The sequence below is a fragment of the Arachis hypogaea genome, chromosome 11, assembly GCF_003086295.3.
Source record: "Arachis hypogaea cultivar Tifrunner chromosome 11, arahy.Tifrunner.gnm2.J5K5, whole genome shotgun sequence".
Taxonomy (NCBI): Eukaryota; Viridiplantae; Streptophyta; class Magnoliopsida; order Fabales; family Fabaceae; genus Arachis; species Arachis hypogaea.
The window spans coordinates 12,970,150-12,978,878 of record NC_092046.1 but is presented as its reverse complement, the minus strand read 5'-3'; the positions used below and the strand labels follow the sequence as shown (position 1 = coordinate 12,978,878).

At 38.5% G+C, this 8,729-nt stretch overlaps 1 non-coding gene across 1 annotated transcript; it reads left to right on the top strand.

Annotated features, from left to right (window-relative positions):
* The first annotated feature begins 4,607 nt into the window (after positions 1 to 4,607).
* Positions 4,608 to 4,711, top strand: LOC112725003 (small nucleolar RNA R71). Its single transcript, XR_003164136.1, has one exon. It is a non-coding gene; the product is annotated as a small nucleolar RNA R71 (small nucleolar RNA).
* The last annotated feature ends 4,018 nt before the right edge of the window (positions 4,712 to 8,729 follow it).

Here is an 8,729-nt window from a genome sequence, read left to right as displayed (position 1 = left end):
TACCGTATGAAAATACATAAGTGAAGGTCCAGGCATGGCCGTGTGGCCAGCCCCTCTAATCTAAGAACCAGGCGTCCAAAGATGTCAAATACAATAGTAAGAGGTCCTATTTATAATAAACTAGTCACTAGGGTTTACATGAGTAAGTAATTGATGTATAAATCCACTTCCGGGGCCCACTTGGTGTGTGTTTGGGCTGAGCTTAAGTGTAGCACGTGCAGAGGCCATTTGTGGAGTTGAACGCCAGTTTCTGTGCCAGTTTGGGCGTTTAACTCTGGTTTTGGATCCTTTTCTGGCGCTGGACGCCAGATTTGGGCAGAAGGCTGGCGTTGAACGCCAGTTTACGTCGTCAATTCTTGGCCAAAGTATGGACTATTATACATTGCTGGAAAGCCCTGGATGTCTACTTTCCAACGCAATTGGAAGCGCGCCATTTCGAGTTCTGTAGCTCCAGAAAATCCACTTTGAGTGCAGGGAGGTCAGAATCCAACAGCATCAGCAGTCCTTTTTCAACCTCTGAATCTGATTTTTGCTCAAGTCCCTCAATTTCAGCCAGAAATTACCTGAAATTACAGAAAAACACACAAACTCATAGTAAAGTCCAGAAATGTAAATTTAACACAAAATCTATTAAAAACATCCCTAAAAGTAACTAGATCCTACTAAAAACATACTAAAAACAATGTCAAAAAGCGTATAAATTATCCGCTCATCACAACACCAAACTTAAATTGTTGCTTGTCCCCAAGCAACTGAAAATCAAAATAGGATAAAAATAATAGAATATACTATAAATTCCAAACTATCAATGAAACATAGCTGCAATCATATGAGCGGGACTTATAGCTTTTTGCCTCTTGAATAGTTTTGGCATCTCACTTTATCCATTGAAGTTTAGAATGATTGGCATCTATAGGAACTTCAGATTTTGAATAGTGTTATTGACTCTCCTAGTTCAGTATGATGATTTTTGAACACATCTTCTTTATGAGTCTTGGCCGTGGCCCTAAGCACTTTGTTTTCCAGTATTACCACCGGATACATAAATGCCACAGACACATAATTGGGTGAACCTTTTCAGATTGTGACTCAGCTTTGCTAAAGTCCCCAATTAGAGGTGTCCAGGGTTCTTAAGCACACTCTTTTTTTGCTTTGGACCTTGACTTTAACCGCTCAGTCTCAAGTTTTCACTTGACACCTACACGCCACAAGCACATGGTTAGGGACAGCTTGGTTTAGCCGCTTAGACCAGGATTTTATTCCTTTAGGCCCTCCTATCCACTGATGCTCAAAGCCTTGGGATCCTTTTTATTTGCCCTTGCCTTTTGGTTTTAAGGGTTATTGGCTTTTTCTGCTTGCTTTTTCTTTTTCTTTCTATTTTTTTTTCTATTTATTTTTTTTTTCGCCTATTTTTTTTTTCTGCAAGCTTTGTTCTTTGCTGCTTTTTCTTGCTTCAAGCATCATTTTTATGATTTTTCAGATTATCAAATAACATGTCTCCTAGTCATCATTCTTTCAAGAGCCAACATATTTAACATTCTTAAACAACAACTTCAAAAGACATATGCACTGTTCAAGCATACATTCAGAAAACAAGAAGCATTGTCACCACATCAATATAATTAAACTAAGTTCAAGGATAAATTTGAAACTCATGTACTTCTTGTTCTTTTGAATTAAAATATTTTTCATTTAAGAGAGGTGATGAATTCATAGGACATTTATAACTTTAAGACAAAGTTACTAACTACTAATGATCATGTAATGAAGATACAAACATAGATAAGCACATAACATAGAAAACGAAAAGCAGAAGAATTGAGAACAAGGAATGAATCCACCTTAGTGATGGTGGCATTTCCTTCTTGAGGAATCAATGATGTCCTTGAGCTCTTCTATGTCTCTTCCTTGCCTTTGTTGCTCCTCCTTCAGTGCTTTTAGATCTTCTCTGATTTCATGAAGGATGATGGAGTGCTCTTGATGTTTCACCCTTAGTTGCTTCCAATAATTGTGTGGAAGAAAATGTATCCCATGAGGTATCTCAGGGATCTCTTGATTTGCAGTCAAATGTTCTACCACTGAGCTATAGACCCTTGATGGAAGCTTTTGTCTTCCCTTTCCTCTTTCTAGAGGTTTCTCTGGCCTTAGGTGCCATCAATGGTTATGAAAAAAACAAAAAAGCTATGCTTTTACCACACCAAACTTAGAATGTTGCTCGCCCTCGAGCAAAAGAAGAAAGAATAGAAGAATAAGAATAAGATATGGAGAAGATGGATGGAAGTGTGTATTCGGCCATATGGGTGGGATTGGGTGGGAGAGAGATGTTGAATTTTTGAAGGTAGTGGGTGTATGGATGTGAGTGGTAAATGGAAAAAAAAGAAGGGATGATCATGAATAGAAAGAGAGATGATGAGGTAGGTGGGGATCCTGTGGGATCCACAGATCCTGAGATGATCCTGTGGGGTCCACAGATCCTGAGGTGTCAAGGCATTTACATCCCTGCACCAATTTAGGCATGTAAAATGCCCTTGCACACAACTCTGGGCGTTCAGCGCCAGGTTGGTGCCCATTTTGGGCGTTCAACGCCCCTTTGCTGCCATTTCTGGCGTTGAACACCAGAACCATGCTTGTTCTAGGCGTTCAGCGCCAGGATGCTCCCATTCTGGGCGTTCAGCGCCAGAACTATGCTCTGTTCTGGCGTTTGAACGCCAGACAGATGCTCCTCCAGGGTGTGATTTTTCTTCTGCTGTTTTTGATTCCGTTTTCAATTTTTATATTTATTTTGTGACTCCTCATGATCATGAACCTATAAAGACACATAACTAAGAAAAATATAGTTAGATAAATAAACATTGGGTTGCCTCCCAACAAGCGCTTCTTTAATGTCAATAGCTTGACAGTGGGCTCTTATGGAGCCTCACAGATGTGCAGAGCTTTATTGAGACTCTCCAACACCAAACTTAGAGTTTGGATATGGGAGTTCAACACCAAACTTAGAGTTTGGTTGTGGCCTCCCAACACCAAACTTAGAGTTTGACTGTGGGGGCTCTGGTTGACTCTGCTTGGAGAGAAGCTTTTTCTGCTTCCTCTCCATGGTTGCAGAGGGAGATCCTTGAGTTTTAAACACAAGGGAGTTCTCATTCCATTGAAGGAATATTTCACCTCTGTCAACATCAATCACAGCTCTTGCTGTGGCCAGGAAAGGTCTTCCTAGGATGATGGATTCATCCTCTTCCTTTCCAGTATCCAGGACTATGAAATCAGCAGGGATGTAAAGGCCTTCAACCTTTACTAACACGTCCTCTACTTGTCCATAAGCCTGTTTTCTTGAGCTGTCTGCCATCTCTAATGAGATTTTAGTAGCTTGCACCCCATAGATTCCCAGTTTCTCTATTACAGAGAGGGGCATGAGGTTTATTCCTGAACCAAGGTCACACAGAGCCTTAAAGATCATGGTGCCTATGGTACAGGGTATTATGAACTTTCCAAGATCCTGTCTCTTCTGAGGCAATGTCAGTTGATCCAGATCACTTAGTTCATTGATGAACAAGGGAGGTTCAACTTCCCAAGTATCAATGCCAAATAATTTGGCATTTAGCTTCATGATTGCACCAAGAAACTTGGCAGTTTGCTCTTCAGTAACATCCTCATTCTCTTCAGAAGAGGAATACTCATTAGAGCTCATGAAGGGCATAAGGAGGTTCAATGGGATCTCTATGGTCTCTAGATGGGCCCCAGAGTCCTTTGGTTCCTCAGAGGGAAGCTCCTTATTGATCACTGGACGTCCCAGGAGGTCCTCCTCCTTGGGATTCACGTCCTCTCCTCTCCTCAGAGGTTCGGCCATGGCGCTTATGTCAATGGCCTTGCACTCTCCTTTTGGGTTCTCTTCTGTATTGCTTGGGAGAGTACTAGGAGGGATTTCAGTGATCCTTTTACTCAGCTGGCCCACTTGTGCTTCCAGATTTCTAATGGAAGACCTTGTTTCATTCATGAAACTTACAGTGGCCTTAGATAGATCAGAGACTAGATTTGCTAAATTAGAAGCATTTTGTTCAGAGTTCTCTGTCTGTTGCTGAGTTGATGATGGAAAAGGCTTGCTATTGCTAAACCTGTTTCTTCCACCATTATTAAGGCCTTGTTGAGGCTTTTGATCCTTCCATGAGAAATTTGGATGATTTCTCCATGTTGAGTTATAGGTGTTTCCATAAGGTTCACCTAAGTAGTTCACCTCTGCTATTGCAGGGTTCTCAGGATCATAGGCATCTTCTTCAGAAGATGCCTCTTGAGTACTGTTGGATGCAGCTTGCATTCCATGCAGACTCTGAGAGATCATATTGACTTGCTGAGTCAATATTTTATTCTGAGCCAATATGGCATTCAGAGTATCAACCTCAAGAACTCCCTTCTTCATAGGCGTCCCATTGCTCACAGGATTCCTTTCAGAAGTGTACATGAACTGGTTATTAGCAACCATGTCAATGAGTTCTTGAGCTTCTGCAGGCGTTTTCTTTAGGTGAATGGATCCACCTGCAGAGGTGTCCAGTGACATCTTTGATAGCTCAGATAAACCATCATAGAATATATCCAGGATGGTCCATTCTGAAAGTATGTCAGAAGGACACTTTTTGGTCAACTGTTTGTATCTTTCCCAAGCTTCATAGAGGGATTCACCTTCTTTCTGTCTGAAGGTTTGAACATCAGCTCTAAGCTTGCTCAGCTTTTGAGGAGGAAAGTACTTGGCTAAGAAAGCCGTGACCAGCTTATCCCAAGAGTTCAGGCTGTCTTTTGGTTGAGAATCCAACCATAATCTAGCTCTGTCTCTTACAGCAAAAGGGAAAAGCATGAGCCTGTAGACTTCAGGATCTACTCCATTAGTCTTAACAGTATCACATATTTGCAAGAATTCAGTTAAGAACTGAAAAGGATCTTCAGATGGAAGTCTATGAAACTTGCAGTTCTGCTGCATCAGAGAAACTAATTGAGGTTTCAGCTCAAAGTTGTTTGCTCCAATGGCAGGAATGGAGATGCTTCTTCCATGTAAATTGGAATTAGGTGCAGTAAAGTCACCAAGCATCTTCCTTGCATTGTTGTTGGGTTCGGCTGCCATCTCCTTTACTTGTTCGAAATTTTCAATCAAGTTGTCTCTGGATTGTTGTAATTTAGCTTCTCTTAATTTTCTCTTCAGAGTCCTTTCAGGTTCTGGATCAGCTTCAACAAGAATGCCTTTTTCTCTGTCCCTGCTCATAAGAAAGAGAAGAGAAAAAGAAAAGAAGAGGAATCCTCTATGTCACAGTAAAGATGATCCTTATTGTTAGTAGAAGAAAAGAAGAAGAAATTCGAACACAGATAGAAGAGGGGGTTCGAATTTGGTGATGATGTGAGGAAGAGATGTTAGTTAATGAATGAACAAATAGAAGAAGATGAGAGGGGGAAGTGAATTTTCGAAAACAATTTTTGAAAAAGGGTTAGTGATTTTTGAAAATAGTTTTTGAAAAAGGTTAGTATTTTTTTTGGAAATTTTTTTTTTATAAAAATAAAAATAATTAGTTAATAAAAAAGAAATTTTTGAAAAAGAGGGAAGATATTTTCGAAAATTAGAGAGAGAGAGTTAGTTAGGTAGTTTTGAAAAAGTTAAGAAACAAACAAAAAGTTAGTTAGTTAGTTGAAACAAATTTGAAAAGATAAGAAGTTGGGAAGTTAGAGAAGATATTTTGAAATCAAATTTTGAAAAAGATAAGATAAGAAGATATTTTTTTGAAAAGATATGATAGAAATTAGTTTTTGAAAAAGATTTGATTTTTAAAATCACAATTAATGACTTGATTCACAAGAAATCACAAGATATGATTCTAGAACTTAAAGTTTGAATCTTTCTTAACAAGCAAGTAATAAACTTGAAATTTTTGAATCAAAACATTAATTGTTATTATTATTTTCGAAAATTTGGTATAAAAATAAGAAAAAGATTTTTGAAAAAGATTTTTGAAATTTTCGAAAATAACTAAGAATTTTGAAAAAGATCTGATTTTTGAAAAAGATTTTGAAAAAGATAAGATTTTCAAATTGAAAATTTGATTTGACTCATGAGAAACAACTTGATTTTAAAAATTTTTTGAAAAAGTCAACTCAAATTTTCGAATTTGATGAGAGAAAAAGGGAAAGATATTTTTTTGATTTTTTTGAATTTTTATGAAAACATGAAAATTATGCAATGCATGAAATTTTTAGATCAAAACAATGAATGCATGCAAGAATGCTATGAATGTCAAGATGAACACCAAGAACACTATGAAGATCATGATGAACATCAAGAACATATTTTTGAAAAATTTTTAATGCAAAGAAAACATGCAAGACACCAAACTTAGAATTCTTTAATGCTTACGCACTAAGAATTCAAGAATGCATATGATAAACATGAAAAGACACAAAACAAAAAATCATCAAGATCAAACAAGAAGACTTACCAAGAACAACTTGAAGATCATGAAGAACACCATGAATGCATAAAATTTTCGAAAAATGCAAGATGCACATGCAATTGACACCAAACTTATAACATGACTCAAGACTCAAATAAGAACACAAAAGATTTTTTTTTATTTTTATGATTTTCTAATTTTTTTGGATTTTTGTATAATTTTTTTGAAAACATTTGGGAAAAAGGAAGTAATGAATTCATAGTCCTCAATCAAAATCCTGGGAATTAGACATGGCTTCATGGCCAGTCAAGCTAAAACATGTTATATGAAACACTAGAATTCATTCTTAAAATTTTTGAAGAAAAATATATTTTTGAAAACATTTTTTTTTTTCGAAAACAGGTGAGAAGATTTTTTTGAAAAATTTTTGAAAATAAAACAAAAAGAAAATTACCTAATCTGAGCAACAAGATGAACCGTCAGTTGTCCAAACTCGAACAATCCCCGGCAACGGCGCCAAAAACTTGGTGGACGAAATTGTGATCACATTAATGTAGTACTCTTTGTTATTGTATGGAATCATTATTATGGCTCTTTACTATGTGTGGACACAACTCCGTTCAACTAACCAGCAAGTGTACTGGGTCGTCCAAGTAATAAACCTTACGTGAGTAAGGGTCGATCCCACAGAGATTGTTGGCTTGAAGCGAGCTATGGTCACCTTGCAAATCTCAGTCAGGCGGATTTAAACATGATATTTTATTAGATTAAAATAAACAATAAAAGGGATAGAGATACTTATGTAGATTCATTGGCAGGGATTTCAGATAAGCGAATGGAGATGCTTTTCGTTCCTCTGAACCTCTGCTTTCCTGCTATCTTCATCCAATCAGTCTTACTCCTTTCCATGGCTGGCTTTATGTGATACATCACCACTGTCAATGGCTACTTTCGGTCATCTCTCGGGAAAATGATCCAATGCCCTGTCACGGCACGGCTAATCGTCTGGAGGCATCACCCTTGTCAATGGCTTCATCTTATCCTCTCAGTGAATAATATGCTTGCGCACCCTGTCACGGCACGGCTATTCATCTGTCGGTTCTCGATCATGCTGGAATAGGATTTACTATCCTTTTGCGTCTGTCACTAACGCCCTGCAATCGCGAGTTAGGAGCTCGTCACAGTCATTCAATCATTGAATCCTACTCGGAATACCACGGACAAGGTTTAGACTTTCCGGATTCTCTTGAATGCCGCCATCATTCTAGCTTACGCCACGAAGATTCTGGTTAGGAGATCTAAGAGATACTCATTCTAGCTTAATTCATGTAGAACGGAAGTGTTTGTCAGGCACGCGTTCATAAGGGAGAAGGATGATGCGCGTCACACATAATCATCACCTTCATCACGTTCTTGGGTGCGAATGGATATCTTAGAAGCGAAATAAGAAGAATTGAATAGAAAATAGTAGTACTTTGCATTAATCCTTGAGGAACAGCAGGGCTCCACACCTTAATCTATGGAGTGTAGAAACTCTACCGTATGAAAATACATAAGTGAAGGTCCAGGCATGGCCGTGTGGCCAGCCCCTCTGATCTAAGAACCAGGCGTCCAAAGATGTCAAATACAATAGTAAGAGGTCCTATTTATAATAAACTAGTCACTAGGGTTTACATGAGTAAGTAATTGATGTATAAATCCACTTCCGGGGCCCACTTGGTGTGTGTTTGGGCTGAGCTTAAGTGTAGCACGTGCAGAGGCCATTTGTGGAGTTGAACGCCAGTTTCTGTGCCAGTTTGGGCGTTCAACTCTGGTTTTGGATCCTTTTCTGGCGCTGGACGCCAGATTTGGGCAGAAGGCTGGCGTTGAACGCCAGTTTACGTCATCAATTCTTGGCCAAAGTATGGACTATTATACATTGCTGGAAATCCCTGGATGTCTACTTTCCAACGCAATTGGAAGCGCGCCATTTCGAGTTCTGTAGCTCCAGAAAATCCACTTTGAGTGCAGGGAGGTCAGAATCCAACAGCATCAGCAGTCCTTTTTCAACCTCTGAATCTGATTTTTGCTCAAGTCCCTCAATTTCAGCCAGAAATTACCTGAAATTACAGAAAAACACAAAAACTCATAGTAAAGTCCAGAAATGTAAATTTAACACAAAATCTATTAAAAATATCCCTAAAAGTAACTAGATCCTACTAAAAACATACTAAAAACAATGTCAAAAAGCGTATAAATTATCCGCTCATCACCCACCTACTCCTATGCAAGGTGCAACACAGGGGACTGCTACAAGGCTTGCAAACT